The sequence below is a fragment of the Polypterus senegalus genome, chromosome 5 (assembly GCF_016835505.1).
Source record: "Polypterus senegalus isolate Bchr_013 chromosome 5, ASM1683550v1, whole genome shotgun sequence".
NCBI lineage: Eukaryota > Metazoa > Chordata > Cladistia > Polypteriformes > Polypteridae > Polypterus > Polypterus senegalus.
Window position 1 is genome coordinate 187,093,595 of NC_053158.1, and position 13,434 is coordinate 187,107,028.

The window sequence follows — 13,434 nt, forward strand, 5'->3', positions numbered from 1 at the left end:
AGTCAAACACATTTAAAGTACTCCATGTAGCCAATAGGATGGGTTGGCGGACAGGGTGTCCTGAACCAATAGAAAAAGTCACGATGGTAATAAACGGCCAATCAGAATAGCACGCGGGTTTTTTTTTTTTCGAGCCTGTGTTCGTCAAGCTTGTGAAGGAGCGGCTGTAGGTATCTGGGCGCGTAGGTCTAGCCAGGGATTTAGCTCATCATCGCCTGTCCACAGTGCTCGTGGAGTGATTAATTCATGGGGTAGTTCAAACTAAATTGGTATGGCTGCTCAACTAAAAGAATTTAACCTTGCGAGTGGAATTGTAGTACAGTGGTTTTTGACGCTGCCTCAGATAAATGTCATACTAGGTTTGATTCTCATGCCACAGAGTTTGAATGCTCCCCTGTTCTTTTTTCTCTGCCTGCGGTTTAATCTGTGTGGTCAATTTTTTTTCTTACATTCCTAAAGACATGTAGGTTAGATTTATGTATGTGTATGTGTATGTGAATGTATAGACCATTCGTTTGACTGGCCGCCTATTCAGGATGATATGGTACTCTAACATGAAAAATTAGATCTTTTTTATTTATTCTTTTAATTACACTCTATCTTGCTCAAGGGTTAGATAAAACCTGCCTAGTGTTGCTCTCTCAATAATATGTAGTAATATTAAAACGTTCAGAATTGCCTAAAAATGTAACACTGTAATGAGAGATACAGGGAAGCTGGTGGACACTCCACTCCCCCTTAAAGAGGCATGAGATCCCTGTAAATGGTCGTTTGTGAAATTGCATTAAGGAGGTGTCTTAAATATTCCAAATTTCCAAATTTAATTATAACTAAAAAAGCATTTAATATCAATGTATAAATGACATATAATACTACGTGGTGCCTTGGCTATCAAGGCATTTTCAGAAGTCGTTTTATCACAAGGACATTCTTTTTTAATATTAATGTGAAAGCACCCAAACTGACAAATCATGCTTAGTCAGGTTTTGTTTATTGGCTCAACAATTCATAGCTTACCATTTTATTTTGACATACAATGTGCATAACTCTCACATTTCACCCCAGAATGGTCAGGGGTAAGTGCCCCCCCTCTCCCCTACCACTCTATGGAAAAAAAAATTCTGCACAATTCACAGTCTGATGCTTCCAATCTTTATCCAAATATCTGTTGACGGTGAGGCAGTTCTTTGTCTTTGCCCTCCTTCTAGTATTGAGAATTTTCTTGCAATTGCTACTGACAAGAAATTAATTGAATTAATTCCTAAATCTGTCACTCAGAATTACTTTTCTAGAGGTCAGGAATAGAAAAGAATAAGAACAAGCCTTTCAACCCAATAAAGCTAACCATTTCATGTTCTCTAAACAGTTCAAAAATTTCAAATCAATATTTGAAACGCTATAGTACTACTTTCAGATCTGTTACTTGATGGTAGTTCATGCATTTTCAGTTTGTACTTTTTGTTCTGGTTGAATCATATAACTATATAACATATAGCATCACCCCTCTTGACTTATACTTCATATAGATTGATACTTTATTCATCCCAAGGGGAAATTCACATACTTCAGCAGCAGCATACTGATAAAGAACAATATTAAATTAAAGAGTAATAAAAATGCAGGTAAAAACAGACAATAACTTTGTATAATGTTAACGTTTACCCCCCTGGGTGGAATTGAAGAGACACATAGTGTGGTGGTGGAATGATCTCCTCAGTCTGTCAGTGGAGCAGGACGGTGACAGCAGTGTGTCGCTGAAGCTGCTCCTTTGTCTGGAGGTAATACTGTTTAGTGGATGCAGTGGATTCTCCATAATTGATAGGAGCCTGCTCAGCGCCCGTCGCTCTGCCACAGATGTCAGACTGTCCAGCTCCATGCCTACAATAGAGCCTGCCTTCCTCACCAGTTTGCCCAGGCGTGAGTTGTCCCTCTTCCTTATGCTGCCTCCCCAGCACACCACCGCGTAGAAGAGGGCACTCGCCACAACCGTCTGGTAGAACATCTGTAGCATCTTATTGCAGATGTTGAAGGACGCCAACCTTCTAAAGAAGTATAGTCGGCTCTGTCCTTTCTTACACAGAGCATCAGTATTGGCAGACCAGTCCAATTTATCATCCAGCTGCACTCCCAGGTATTTATAGGTCTGCACACAGTCATCTCTGATGATCACGGGGTCCATAATGGGCCTGGGTCTCCTAAAATCCACCACCAGTTCCTTGGTGTTGCTGGTGTTCAGTGGTTTGAGTAAAACCATTTAACAAAGTCCTTGATATAAGTACTGTATAGTGTGCTGTATAACCCAATATTATGTTAGTTTTTTAAATTGTTTTTGTTCTCTGTCTAATAGTGGACAGTGATAATAGTATTTTCATAATACCTGCTTTATAGCATCAGATCCTTTATTATGTGTTAATAATATTATTTTTTTATTTTGATCAGAGCAGTGATTTGGTAGTTAGTGCTGCTGCCACATCAATACAACCTGTGTTTTTTTATCTGTCTCTGTTGACTTTGCACTGTGTCAGCCATGATTTTTCCCAGGGTAATCCAGTTTTCATACCACATCCCAAAGATTGACTGATGATTGTAAAATGTCCCTGCTTGATTTTGTGTGTGGTTGTGTGCATGGGTATGCTCTGTATAATGGGCTAATTACACTTTCAGGTTTGATTCCTGTGTTGCTCCTAATACTGGCAAGATATATTCCATGACCAAGGATTAGATTAAGCAGGCTATGCTAAGACAATGATGTTTATTTCTAAATGTCAAAAGTCTTACAAATCCAGACTTACACAGACATCATGACTGACTGTGGTACATACTCTGCAAAGAGCTGCCCAACCCTTTTGAAATACATGTAAAACAAAGAGAAAATATTTAATTTACACATACTAAAACAAATTAAATATTATTCCCCAAAATACTTTATTTATAAACAATATGCATGATCAAAAATACAGATATACATTTACATTTTTAATATAAAAGATTAAAAGATACAATTATCTCATATACAAAGGGGAACAGATGTTCTTTGGGAAAAAGGATAGAAATGTATTTAAAAGTTTTATATATATATATATATATATATATATATATATATATATATATATATATATATATTGTGGCCCCGGCGGCTCCCAGGAGGACGTGAGGAGGGCTTGTGCCTCCTCCAGACCGCGAGGGGGCGTCCGTCCTGGTTCTATTGGGAGCCACGGGTCGAGGGCATGGAAGCCCTACCCTGTAGGGGCCCGTGGTTACCGCCAGGCGGCGCCCCGATGCCAGTTCATCCCGTGTGGCCCTCGGCCGGGGGTGGAGCCCGGCTGGGACGCCTTAGAGGACCGGAGGAGGGCGTGTGCCTCCTCCAGACCGAGTGGGGGCGTCCGTCCTGGTTAGACAGGGGGCCTCAGGTACAGGGCTTTGAAGCCCAGCCCTGTAGGGACCCGTGGCCACCGCCAGGCGGCGCCCCGGTGCCTAATTATCCCGGGAGCCCGGCACTTCCGCCACACCAGGAAGTGCCGGGGGGAAGACTTTGTGTGGCACCCGGAGAGCTGCCAGGAAGACAGCCGACACTTCCGCCACGCGTGGGCGTGGCTAAGGACGGAACACCTGGGGCTCATCCGGGAGCCTTATTTAAGGGGCCGCCTCCCTCCAGTCATGGGTGGAAGTCGGGAGGAAGCGGACTGAGCTGGAGAGCGAGGACAGGAGGCGGCCAGGAAGAAAGGCACAGAACTGTGGGCCCTGGACTTGGGGGAATCAGTGCTGGAGGCACTGGGGTTCGTGAGTGCACGTGACATTTGTATATTGTAAATAAGTGTAAATAAACGGTGTGTGGGTGCAAAAATGATGTCCGTCTGTCTGTGCCGGGGCCAGCGTTCACAATATATATATATAAAACAGGTTAAAATAAACATATGTAAGCAGATACAGAATTACTATGAATACTAAAATTACATTCAAACCAACTAATACAGAATACCTTATTAAAAATAAATTCACAGTTTAGAAAAAAATCTAATTGCACTCCTACATTATTTACTTCTGTAAAATGTACATCAGCATATAAATTTAACAGTGTGGTTTCTATCCCAAAAAATAGTGACTCAGCTCATTCACTTAGGTCAGTTATGGACGGTCTCTGGATTTCACTGGTTTTCTGACATTACATTTTTCAATACATTGTGCTACTAGATTGAAAATTTCATACACTTCAGTTATTTAGGAAGATTTAAAAGTGCAATATATTGATTTCTTGGTATCAGTAACGGACCGCATACTGTAATTTCAAGTATATTAACAATTTTAAAAGCTTGTCAGTATTACAACTGGCCATAAGGACTCTATAAGTCACTGTCCACTCAAAGAGAATATGTAGATTAAACATTCTTAGCTATTATACAAATAAAATATATATTATTTTCCTCAAAATCCACCTTAGATCTTATTTTTTCTTTCTCTCCTGGGTACAGCGAAGACAATACCTGAAAAAAACAAAAACATTTTTTTTATTTGCAATAAAAGCATTTCACAAACGGTCATGGCTTTCCAATTCGTTATCCTAACAGGATAAAAGGAGTATAAACTTATAGGAAGACTCACAAATGGAATATATTGGTAAAATGGAAAACATTCATAGTTCAGAGAAGCCAGTTCTTTAACAAAGAAAAAACACTTTTTAACAGCAGTGTTGGGGCATAGTTTGGCAGGATTTTTAATCATAATAGGCTACACATTAAGCATACACAAAGGAAAATAAATGATGTGATAAAAGCCAGGATAAAAGTCAGTGGAACATACAATATGATTAACTTTGGTAAATACATAATTTCTGCTAGGAGACGAACGCTGTCCTACTCTGATGTAACACCAAATCCATTTATCAGGTATTGTAAATCAAAGTAAGTTTAGTCAATGTTGGGCTGTTTTTTTTTCATTGCAACAAAGAATAAGTTATGTATTTTTCAAGTTAAAGTAATTTCTTCACAACCACGGTACATATGCATTTGCAACATGATATTGATTTCTAAAGTGCAACATTTTTGATGCACAAGCCCAAAACTGAAAACAAAAACTTAAAATTTACAGAATACTTCTACTTTAAAGCAGCAAAGGTTTTAACTATGAAACTGTCACAAGCACCCCTCAGAATCACAGAAGGCATAACAAAAACTGAAAGTAATGAATTTTATCAGTGATTATAGGTACTGCTTCCTTGAGGTAAGAGTATATTTTCCCATTAATCTGTTGGCTCATGGTAGCTGTCATGGGTGAAGTTTGACATATTTCCACAAGTCCACCGATCCTCGCCACTGCTTCAAGCTACATATGTTCCTCCTTTTGTCTAATTCTGTTTGATCCATAGGTACATTCTGCTATGGCTTACTCTGCACAAAAGTGTGCCAAGTGTCTGTTGTTGGCAAAGCTTGTTAGTATACCATGAAATTATCTGAGTATACACCTACCATCAAACCTTTGAGACTATTGGATTCAAAACATGTGCCACTGTCATTGACTTATGTATACTCAAATCATATTTTGTTTTCTATGCCATGTGAACTCAGTCATTTTTAATATGTAATTCTTATGCACATACTGAATCACATACTTACACACTGGTCTGATGGCCGATGTGCACTCAAAACATGTAAACCTGAAATGGTATTTCATATACAAATTCCATATTGCATCTGTCCTTCCAGCTACAGCTTCAGTGCAATCTCCAATGTGCGTCAGTATCACGCAAAGATAATCAACATGTTTTTGTTGCATTTTAATACATTGTTGGGGATAACAAGTCTGTGAGCATGCTAACTTCCAGCATTGTGCAAATTTACCCATGGTTTTCTCCGTCTGCTCAGCTCCATCTTCCCTTTTCTTCGTGTCGAAACTGATGCAGGCCAGTTGTAAAAAAAACAAAAAACATTGTAATGCCAGTCCCAGTGATTTTATCTATGGTTTTACCTAATCAAACACATGAACAACAAAACCTAAAAGGTAGGGTGTTTGTAGCAGGACCACTTCTTGGCTATTATACTGTATTGTTATAGTTGTGGCAGTGGCAGTGTGGTACAGGTTGATGAAGTGTGGACAGTTTTATTGTTCTTTTTAATCAAAGCCTTCCAGATATGTATTGCCAGGCTAATACGGTGAAGCACTTTAAAAATACTGCTAAAAACTGATTATTTTAACATGGGTTTCTCATAGCTTCATTTTAGTTTAACTCTGATATTCTGTATATGCATTTAATTATCATTACCATTTTGGTACTGAAATCTGTACTAACCCCTACTTTCTCTGCTGTTCTTTTTCTGGTTTTCTGTGGTGGTGATCTGTGCCACCACTGCACGATCAAAGCACCATGCTGTCCCGACATTGATGGATTGAAGGCCAGAGGTCCACATGACCATCATCATCAAGTTCTTCCATGTGAAGCCTGAAAACCGTGAGGACTGCCTGAGATCATTTATGTTAGGTAGAATGCCTAGAGGGGGCTGGGGGGTCTGTTGGCCTTGGAACCCCTGCAGATTTTATTTATTTTTTTCTCTTGTCGTCTGGAGTTTTTTTTTTTTTCTGTCCTCCCTGGCCATCGGACTTTACTTTTATTCTATGTTAATTAGTACTGCCTAATTTTATTTTTATATTTTGTCATTTTTTCTTCCTTCATCCTGTAAAGCACTTTGAGCTACATCATTTGTATGAAAATGTGCTATATAAATAAATATTGTTGTTGTTGTTGTAGAGCTCTTACCATAGGTTTGGCAGAAGAGTGAAAAGTCAAAAGAATGGGAAAAATCATTTTTTTAATTGTTAAAAGTGAATGGCTAGAGTGCATTATATTCACTAGGCCTTATGGAACAGTCTATTAGGCTGCATTAAGTACTCGTTTTACACATTAGGTTTGTGTTATGCTTGAATAACAGAACCATTTATGATATGCTGCGGTGGGCTGGCACCTTGCCCGGAGTTTGTTTCCTGCCTTGCACCCTGTGTTGGCTGGGGTTGGCTCCAGCAGACCCCGTGACCCTGTAGTTAGGATATAATGGGTTTTCTAATGGATGGATGGATTTATGATATGATTGTAAGAGATTTTTGGCAGCTAGAGGGCAGTATATTACTTCTTAAAACAGTCTTGTTGGTAGTAAGCAATATTCAAAGTCATCTAAAGGTTATGTCATCTTCAGTAAATATATGCTTTCACCAGCATATCAATAAATGCTACTATTATTAATTACTCCTGTATTAGAGTGCTTAAACCTTTTTCATGTAAACGGCCTAAGCTTTAAATCTTGCCATGCTCACCTAAGTAAAGCGTGTTCTGGGAAAGCTGGAAGGCAATGCAGGATTCAGCATATTTTATATATTTAGAAAGTAAAGAAGACCTTACAATGTTTTGCATAACCAATGTGTTTGTAGCTTTGTGTAACTTGTGATTCCTGTGGGAATCCACACTGACTTGTTGGCACCATTTTCCATGTTTTTAGTAACTGTCCTCTGCAAGTGGAAAGAAAATCAGATGTGTGTGTTTATTTGGGCATGAGGCAAACACAGAGTGGCTATCTTTTATTAGACATTTGTCAAAAAAGAATTCCCTTAGCTTCACTTTCAGTTTAGTTCAATGGTTGCTTTGTTGAAAAAACTGAGTGTGTTTTTGTTGTTGTGACAGTTTTTTAAAAAGCTCAGCTAACTTGCAAACATGTACACTTTTTATATGCTCCTTATGTGCTGGTAAATTAAAAAAAAGAGTTCTTTCTCGGGCAAGCAATCCTAAGCAAAACTGCCTGAGACCACACAGATAAACGAAAGACACAGACGATGTCTGAAATTGATAATGGCACATCCTGGGGCAGATTTTGTAGGATCAGGGAATGAACACAGAAACTTACTCAGAAACAGATAAAAAAAAATGAGAGATCAAAATGTATGAAGGTTAAAAAATAACATGCAGTAAAGCCTTAAAACCAAATTAGAATTTTAAGCCTTTACTAATTAAAACACTGACATTATTTTTGTTTTGTATCTAAAATGTGGACACTAGCGATAATACTCTGGCATCTTGGATACTCCAGCACAATGATATTACACTTTAGGGCACCATATAGTAACAACACGGTGCACTCATTAGCAAAAAATGGAAAATGACAAGCAGGAACAAATAACAAAATGGTTGCAATGTGGTATTATTAAAATAACAATAAAATATTATTATAATAAGGGGATGAAGCCACAATATACTGTAAATAAAAACTTTCCACAAAATGGATTCTGCTGAATCTTCAAATCAGACAACAACTGACATTTGTAGTATCTGAATGATACGGCAGTGCTGGATATACTTACCTACCCAGTAAAACTGCTGTATTAAAGTATAGATAATTGTTAAGATGTAATGTTATGAAGTTCTTGACAGTTATCATTCTGTTTTGTGCTCTTTCAGTGTTATTCCTCCCAAGTTTATTTTTTAATGATCAATTTGTAACTTCATTCTTAGTGATAAGGGTTATTGTGTGATAGATCACCTCAATAATGTATCATCAAGGTGAGAATAAAATTCATTAAGAAAAAAAAAACTATCATTAAATCAGCACTTTCTTTGCTCAGAGGACTGTGTAAGTTCTGTTTTAAGTTGTATTTAAATGGGAAGAAAACTGCTGTTAAGAATACCAAACAAGATCATCTTTATAGCATACCTAACTATTGTTTTTAACAAATACTGTATGTCTATGAAGTATATTTACACAATTATCTGTGAATTGTCCAGTATGAGAACTGCATATCATATCATGGTTTAGAATACATTTTGTGTCTTCTCTGAAGGGTTATGTACTTCACAGGTTAATTTCTTTCATGTAACAAGAAGGAATACCAGTTCGCTGTTAGATACGATTACAGATTGTATACATTTTAAATTCCAAAATAAGATGCACTCAGGTTGACTGCCTACATTTTTTGGACTGCATGGAAAGCAACTACAAAGGCTTCAGAATCAAATTCACTGAATCAACTGTGATCTACGATGGAATGCCTGAGTGGTAATTAGTGACCCTTTTGCTTTCTTATTAAGTAAGGTTTAAGGTTTCTTTATTTAGTCATATATATATATACTCTTATTGAAAAGTCGTATGGCACTAGGAAGAAAGGAGATTGTGGAGCGATTTGTGTGGGTTTTCAAAACTATAAAATATTTCAAAATCACTTGCAAGTGGGCCTTACTGGGTTGTGGTTATTTTGTGTGATGGTATATTCTGTGTAAGCATCAGTTCAGATATTTTAGTGCACACTGGTTTAGACTAATGCTTTGGCCTATACAGTATGTTTTGGTATTTACAGTACACACAGTGCAATATATATCAATTAATGACACTTAGCATCTTGTAGGTTTATATAGATCGATTAAGTTTCCATAGCCCAAAATGTTAAAAAAGTGTGAAAAGACTGTGATTTTAATTTGGCAATTAAATCAAAACTTTTGATTTCTCATTCTAAGGCTTAACAGTATATTTGATATTTAGGAAGTTATTCATAAAAGAAAGCAAATTATTTGTATAGTGATGAGTATTTATAAAGTGTCTGAGTTATATGAGCATGTCATACCACTTGTATCCTCAACTAAAATGGAGAATAGTGGGTCATTAATTGGTCAAGAATCCTGTCATTTCAAAAGCGCATCATTAACGGAAAAGTGTCTTTCCTGTGTATCTTGTATGCTAAGTTTTCCAGAAGTAATAATATTTTAGAAAAAACTAGATGCATTTTACATATTTTGAGGATAACAAACATGCAAATTATACAACATGAGTTACATGAAAATTGTTTCTTTTGTTCTTGATGTTTTTCACATTATTTACAAATGCTCACTGTTGGTTACTATTGGAGGATAGATATGAACACAAAGAAGGTGACAGCACGAGCTGGCTATTATAATGAGGACTGCTGGTAGTAGTGGTCTTGACATGACTTGAAACAATGAGCATGAACATCACAGAAGCCTGGGTTAGTTTCTGACTTGCACTGTGACTGCCAAGGTACAGTAGGTCCTAGCCCACCATGACCCTAAATTGGATTAAATTAATTTCCGAATGTTATTTTATTTTAGGATAGTGCTTACAATCAGCATCCCTTCTAGGCTTGGATTCTTCTTTGTCCCTGCCGGGATTTGTTGAGATTTCTTTCAATTCTAAAACCTTATTTAGTTGGATCAGTAAACAGATAAGCACATGGATCACAATATATGCATACTGTATATAGCAATAGTGCTGTCTAATGAAACATTCATCACTGCACAAAAAGAGCAGGCCACTAGTTTAGGTGATCCTTACCTGTCTTTAAATTCAGTAAGGTCCACAAATAGTAAATGGATAATTGTTCCTTAAAGAATAATACCAGAGAAGCAAAACTGTCAAGCATGCATTGGACCCTGTTGCAATGTTGAAGGAATTCAAAACAAGTTAGATGGCTTTTATATCTCATACAAAAAAAAGCTTTGGCTGCTTGCAGAGAGGACTCAAGTACATAAGAGAGAAGAAAGAGGAGGCTGGTGGCACCTGTCTTTTAGATGTGTTGAATTTGTTTTCAGAGATGGATGCAGAGTTACAGAAACACATTTTATGAATTTCTGATATGCTGCATATTTTTGAAATCCCAACTGATTACTTCACAAACAGTTATTCCAAAAACAGGCTGTTTAAATTGATTATATTCCTGTTTACAAATTGAATATCTGTTACTTCAGTCATGCATTTGTTTAATTGACTTGCTATAGGCAGCATGGTCACTCAAGGTTAAGTTCAGCTGATTTAGATCTTCAAATTTCTCTTTTGCCAACAGGGCATAATCCATCCAGCAAATGCATACACAGCACAAAAGAAACCAAAAATTGTCACAAGAATGGTTTGTTTTGTTTTATGTTTATTCTGAAATGTGAGTTCACTTTTAGTTATTATAACACGCTGTAGACGGACAACTTTAAATATTTCAGAGAACGCGCACACCCAATTTCACGAATGATTCTTTCAGTATAGGTCATTAAAGAGCAACTTGGAACAATAAACACATTATTTTTGAAAAGGCATCCACTTGTCAGAACGTCTTTGTTAAAAGATTCCAAACACTCTTTCTCAATAGAGTGGCACTGGCACAATGCCACTCCAAGCAAGACAACTGGTTAAGCAACAAACAAAGACATGGGAAGAGAGATTTACTTTTTTAATGGACATGACTGTTCACTCTTTCAGCTTTAGTATGTTTCTTTTCATTTGCATTTTGTTGCTAGATGGCTGTGAATTTGATGAACCAATTTGGAAATCTATAGTTTTTATTCAGAATCAGATTCTAATTCATTATGTAGTTTGGAGCTCCATCTTTTATTCATATGATTCAAGTCACAATTCTCTATCTCTGCTGTTTTGTAAACATTTTACATTTTCACATTGTTGACCTGATTAAAGATAAACATCATCATAATCATTATAATAATTAGAATAATGCATCGAATAGAAATAGGCTATGAATACAATATGCTATTACCTGTATGGGATGACCCATACCCCAAACCTCATCTGGACCAGACACTGGGTCAAGTTCCAAAAATACCTTTCTTACAAATCAAAAATGTATGCAGAAGATGTCTTATCTTCCACTGATACCAATCTAATGGTAATACCACCGCCCGTATTCCCTTTCCTGCTCAGCAAGTGTTGCCCACCTTTACTAATGACTGACTCGACTTGCTAAGGTGGACAGGCTGTTTTTCAAGTTGGATCATGGGATTACTTCTGGTACAATGGTATTGAATCCTTGAAGCACTTCCAGGTAAGGCGGAACTTCCATGTGACAGGGTAGCCTCTTTCCAGCATCCCTTTCCATTGTCCCCTAATTAATAAGGGACAAAAAGAGCTAAAAGCAACATGTAAAAACTAGTGCAATCTGAAATTTTTTCAGACATCATCAGTCATGCCTATTGCTGTACAGTCTCACACTTCATAAACTTTAATTTGGTTATATTCTCTCAGTCTAGACACTGTCTGTGAAGACTTTATATTTTTTCAAGGAGATTATATTTTTTCCTTTTCTTTGCCTTCTCCAGTTTCATCCCACTTGCTCATTCAAGAGAGTGTGTGTGAGTGAATGTAACCCATCTACATGGATCCTCACCCTTATCCCCTTGGGTGCCACTTGGGTGTGTGTTGGCCCTCTGCCACCCAGAACTGGTAAGAACATGGATGGTTAGATTCTTTCCAGCAGATATTATCTTGAGTTATCTATAGAAACAGACTGTCTGGTATAATTCAGTGTCATGATGGCTTTGTGTATTGTGAATGTAGTTTCACTTTTGACTCTCAGTTGACTTTACACAATAATAGCTAAGCCTAGTTGCGCAAACATGCTTGTTAGTTTCATTTTTGATATTTTTTTCACTAAAGGGAAATAAACAGATCTAATGAGATTATGCTGATGTGATAATGCTGCAGTTTGGAATGCAACTCTTTGAGTTATTAATTACACTTGTGTTGGCTTTGCTCAAAAAAGACCAAATCATGCTGTGTACTCATTTTTAAATATGTTAAAGAAAACTTAGTATAACCAGTCTGAGTTTCATTTTTAATTATATTTTACAATAGCAATCTGAAACACACCAGATTAACAACAGATTTCATTATTATCATGGTTACTACTTTGTGCTCTCTGATTCTCCACGATCCTACAAGGTCGGAAAACTGGTGGCTACTTTACAGCCTACTTTGTGGTATAAAAGTGTCCAGGAAAGGCACTTAAACCTCTGAGGTTTTTTTATATGGGTGGAGAAGTTAATAGTTGAAATCACATGAACTGTTAGCCTTGATTTAATCATAGGTCCTGCAAAACATATACAGGTATATTCACCATTCACTCAGCGTAGATAATCTCAAATATAAAACAATATCTTAACACTAGCTGAGACTAGCTACTTCATCTTCAATACCTCGTCAGGGACTAAAAATTGTTCCGCTCACAAGGTGTCCCTGCCAGGATCTATCTGCCTTCCTACTCTTTCCCTTGAAAGGGCTACACTTCAGAATACCCTAGCAAAAGCCAGGAACCACTACTCCTGTCAGGCTTTTGTATCCTGATGGCTTCCCATAAAAGGGTTACACAGTCTAATAGAAGCCAATAGCTTATCGCTACTACCGGTAGTACACAACTTAACTGGACACATTTCATTCATTAACAATTATTGGTTACTGCTATATGTCAGTAAACAACAGGATACTTCAACAAAGCCATACTCAAACCATTTCAATCTTTACTTTTGTTTATTTGAAGGAGAAACCAGGTGCAAATGTTATATATGAAAACATACAACCTGAAGGATTCAAACCAGGGTCACATAGCACATTTCATATCGGGTGGCTGTAACTTTGGTTGTTGCAGTCTTTTGTTCTCTTAAACCAGGTGGGA